This window comes from Dromiciops gliroides, chromosome 2 (assembly GCF_019393635.1).
Source record: "Dromiciops gliroides isolate mDroGli1 chromosome 2, mDroGli1.pri, whole genome shotgun sequence".
Taxonomy (NCBI): domain Eukaryota; kingdom Metazoa; phylum Chordata; class Mammalia; order Microbiotheria; family Microbiotheriidae; genus Dromiciops; species Dromiciops gliroides.
In genome coordinates this window covers 534,475,126-534,480,423 of record NC_057862.1, presented here as the reverse complement: position 1 = coordinate 534,480,423, position 5,298 = coordinate 534,475,126, and positions in this window count along the sequence as shown.

Sequence of the window (5,298 nt, the reverse complement as noted above, 5' to 3'; positions counted from 1 at the left end):
TGTCTTGCTCTCTCAACCATTGCATCTCTCACTTCTATATTTCCCCCATATCAGAAATGTACTTCTTCCTTACCTCCATCCACCTCATAGAACACCTAGCACAACTTAAACGCCACCTCCCACATAAGACCTTGCCTGATCCTCCCAGTCATTAGCATTTCCCCCTTTGTATAAGGACGTTATACTATTTTGAATAGAGTTTATGTTTATTTGTCTGTCCCCCAAGTAGAATGTAAAATCCTTAAAGAATAAACTTTCATTTTCGTCTTTGCCTTCTCAGTGATTAGCAGAGTCCCTGGCACATAACTGTTGTTGTTATTATTGTTGTTGTCGATGATGCTCCTTCATCTTTGAAGATGACCCGTGACATCACAGGGGTGATGTCTTGACTTGCACATGGATTGAATTTAAGTGAGGCAGAGCTGTGCAAAGTCATCAGCTTCATTCCCTCTTCATGAGTCATCCGAGTCCAGTGGCAGGACCAAAGTCAAGGCAACTGGCCATGGCCTAGCCCAGGATGTAGCAGGTGACCTTGATGTCTTTGATGTCTGGCCAAGTTCTAATTGCTTCACAGTACCCGCTTCAACAGTCTTCACTGCCATTGGTACAAATTGTTCTCATCTGCTCATTCCACCAAGGGTAGTCGTCATAGGGGCAGACATCCAACTTACCAGTGGGTTTGAGGCCTATCGGTTACCCTCAACCTGGTTTAGACCATGTGCTGAGACAGTTTGGCCAGGGTGTAGCCACTGAGCATGCTACAGCTTCTTGGAGCCACAGGTGAAGGTTGGGTAGCAGGTGGATACCAAAAGTAGATGAGCAACCATGAAAAGGGTTCAGCAAGCCCTCACACCAGAGGTGCTAGTCCTCCCTGAATACTTAACAAATACTTGTTGGAGTGAACTGAATTGAATTAAAGGATATTACTTATAGTATCTACATCATGGAGCTGTGAGGATATTATTTATAAGCCTTAAAATACCATATACATATTATTTAATATGTATTAATATGATTGTTATTGTTGGAATATCTGAGTTAGGAGGGACCTCAGAGGTTTACATCCAGTCCAATTTAATCTTGTGCCCCTTTACAACTAGAAAGTGATCAACTACCTTCCACTTAGAGACCTCCAGTGATGGGAAACTCACTACCTCCTCAGGTGGTAGAATATTCTGCTTTTGGACAAGCTATAATTGTTAGGAAATCTCTTTCCCTTTAACAAACCAAAATCTGTCCTCTGCCTCTTCTATCCACTGGTTCCAATTCTTCCTCCTAGGGCCAAGTAAATCAGTCTGGCCCTTCTTCCATATGATAGTCTTCCAGTGTTTGAAAATGGTGATCATGGCTCCCGGTGAGATTTCTCTTCTCCTGGCTAAATATTCTGAATTCCTTCAAACAATCCTCAGGTGGCAGGATTTCCAATTCCCTGCATATCCTAATTGCCCACCTTTAGATCCACTTATAACAATGGTGGCGGTGGTGGTGGTACCGGCAGCAACCAGAATTTACCCGGTGATTTAAGATTTGTGAACCACCTCATAAATATTATCTCATTTTGTTCTCACAACGCTCTTGGGAGATAAGGTGCTGTTATTATACATACTTTACAGTCGAGAAAACTAAGGCAGACAAAGGTGAGGTGCTTTGCCCAGAGCCAAACAGCTAATGACTGTCTGAGGCCAGATTTAAACTTCCTGACTCCAGGTCTAGCACTCTGCCTAGTCATACACTATCTGTCAGCTAGTAAAGTTCTCAAAATCAACAACTCAAGTCCAAAAGAATGAGGAAAACACAACTAAGTTGTTGTTCCTATTTAAAAAAAACCAAAAACCTAAGGTTTTTTGTGGGCTACAGGCTCAGTGGGAATCCACCGTAGAAGGCAGTGACTCAAAAACCTAAATGCAGACTGTATGAATAGAGACCTGGGACCCAGAATCAGGGAGGTGCTAGTGCCCCCATCCTTTGCCCTAAATAGACCACCTCTGGAGCATCGTGTTCAGGCTTGGGAGCCGTATTATGGGAGAGTAACCCAGAGGAAAGGAAAAAATGATCAAGATTTAATGATATCCCTAGATGAAAGCAAAAAAGTAAAAAATGACTTCAGAGGTGGATGGACCAGGTCCCTCAGGGGAGATATTTGGGAGTCTCTCCTTTGGTGATGTACCAGTATATACCAGTGGACCCACACAAACAGTGCTATCAATCACTTGACTACTTTGTGGCAGAAGAATCACCCAGACCAGATGCAGAAATGTTTTGGTTCCATTCAAAACAGGAGACACTCAAATGTGGGGAAGTCTCATTACCATCATTATCAGCCTCACTGGCATTTATATAGGGCTTGAAAGTTTGCAAAGTGCTTTATATAACTTATCTCATCTGCTTCCCACAATACTTTGAGAGAGTTACTATAATAACCATAATAATCCCCATTTAACAGATTTGAAAAACTGAGTCTCAGAGAGATTAAGCAACTTGCCCTTAGTCACAACAAATAAGAGTCCTTTCAGAGCCAGAATCTGAACCTACACCATCCTACTTCCATGTTCAGGGCACTGTCTCTTATGCCATGCTGCCTCTAGGCACCTCTAATTTATACTCAGTAAATTAAGGTTAAACCACAGAGAAATGGCCTCCCCTGGAGTCTTAGGTAAGCCTTGCCACATGAGTCCTATCAAATTCCAGCTAGTTAATCTTCAGGACATGGGAACGAACATGTGTTAAGGGGTCAGACAAGTTCTCCCAGGGGAGAAGGATAGGACTTCGGAGAAGTCTAGGAGCCATGTCATACAAAGACCTGAGGATGTCTCTAGCCTGAGAGAAAGAAAGATTTGGTTTGGGCTAGGTGAAGGAGGGAGAAGAGCAAAATAGGATAGTGGGGACAGTGCCAGCATAGTGGAAAATGCTGGATTTGTAGTCACAGGCTCTGAGTTCAAATCCCATGTCATTCGCTTACTACCTGTGTGACCTTTGGCAAGTGATCTAACCTTTCTAATCATATTTCTTCATCAGTAAAATGAGAAGGTTGGACTAGAAGGCCTGTAAAGTCTCTTCCAAGAACTTACCATGGTGCCAGGCTCATGGTAGGCACTTAAAAATGCTTGTTCACTTGACTTCCAACTCTAAATTGATGAGCATTACTTTCCTCTCTGAAAGGGAGGGGAAGGGAGAGGAGGAGAAGGGAGAGGAGGGAATGAAAGAGGAGAGGAAAGAGGGGAGGGAAGGGGAGAGAAGAGGGGGAGGGGAAGATAAGGGAGGGGAAGGGAGAGGAGGGGAGAGGAGGGGAGAGGAGGAAAGGGAGGAGAGGGGAGGATAGGGGGAGGGGAGGAGAAGGGAGGGAATGGAGGGGAGGGGAAACCCATGAAACAAATATGCATTGGAGGTTTTCTAACAAAGGATAAATAGCCATCTGTCTGGAATGGTTTAGAGGACATTCCTATTCAGGTAAGGCATTCCTTCCAATTCTGACTTCCCATGAGTCTATGAAACATGTTTCAGTTGTAAAAGGTTTGGCATTTCACATGGTAAAGTCACACACTAGGAACACCAGATAAGTGAAGGACTGTTGGGTGCATGTGCTGCTGGCTGACTCACTAGACTCAAGTTTCGTGACCTTTGTGAAGGGAGCTGCAGGAGGCAGAGGGAGATCTTGGGAATGAGGCCATGAGTCACTGACTCACCTTGGAAATGCAGCACCAAGAATGGGGCTTTGAGCCCCCAGAGGAGGTTGGAATTCAGTTCAATTCAGCAAGCATTTGTGAACGGCTTAGCATGAACGAAGCCTTTATGCAGGACACTCTAGATACAAAGACAAAAGTGAAAAAAATCTGCCGGTCCCAAGGGGGTGTTACCCTGAAGACCCAGGAGAGCTAGTGGAACAATAAAATTGGAGGGAGAGTAGGCCAATTCAATGAATGGATAAATCCAATTTGGAGGCTATTTAAAGAAACAGGTTTTCATCCATCTATTCCAAACTAAGCTATAAAAAACAATGTCTTTTACTCAGAGCTCTACAATTTACAATGTGCTTTCACATACAGTGAGATGGGAGGCAGTGTAGCCTAGTGGAGAGAGTGCTGTACTTGTAGCTCTGGGAGACCTAGATTTAGACCCTGCCTCTGACATTTTCTAGCTGTGGACCGAGGGCAGGTCACTGAACTCCCCAGTGCCTCAAGCAACTCCCTGGAGCTTACCCAGGAAGGCACAGAGTGGCCAAAATCTTCCATGATGGAGTTCCCCACGTTGTCACAATGTGATGTATTACAGAGAGATGATGGATTGGGGATACATAATGAGACATTTATTTTTGTATACAGCCATCATGGGGATTTGTTTTGTTTGGCTATGCATATTTATTATAAGAAATTTGGTTTTCTTTTTTTTCCAAATGGGAAGAAAGGAGGGAAAATAGATTTCTGTTCTTTTTTTGAACTAGAAAGGAGGATGCTACAGATGCACGTTGTTGTATATGCATGTCCAGAGGAGGTTACAGTGTATTATTAGTTTTAGGCAACTGTTTGACCTCATCAGGAGGAGGAGTCTACAAATGTAACATAAAAACAACAAAAAAGCAAAGAGGGCAACAATCCCTCAACAACGACAAAAAAAGTAGATCTAATATTCTATGAGGTTTTTGAAAGTTGGAGGCATGAAAATCTTCTAGACCAAGGATTTCCTCTAGAATAGGGTCTGAATCCAACAGATCAGGTTGTCTTTTCTGTGACCTAGTGAGAACACAGGAAAACTGTTAGATGTTATATAGAGAAGGACTATTCTACTTTCTGGAAAGGCTGAAATAATATGATTGATTGGGTTTAAGATTAAAACCAGTTCAAATCCAGCCTCAAACACTTATGAGTTATGTGACCTTGGGCAAGTCACTAAACCTATGTTTCTCTAAGTTTTCTTGACTGTAAAATGGGGGTAATAATAGCACCCACATCCCAGGATTATTGTAAAGATCAAATGAGATAATATTTATAAAGTGATTTGTAAAATTCAAAGATCTATTTAAATGCTGGCTATTCTAATTAAAAGGGCAGCTACTTGTTGAAGTGCATAGAGAGACAGGCCTAAAATCAGGAATACTCATCTACCTGAATTTAAATCTGGCCTCAGACACTTACTAACTGTATGGACCCTGGACAATTCACTTAACCCTGTTTGCCTCAGTTTCCTCATCCGTAAAAATGAGCTAGATAAGCAAAGGGCAAGCCACTTTGGTATCTTTGCCAAGAAAACCCTAAAAGGGATTACAAACAGTCAGACATGACTGAAAAAATGACTAAACATGAC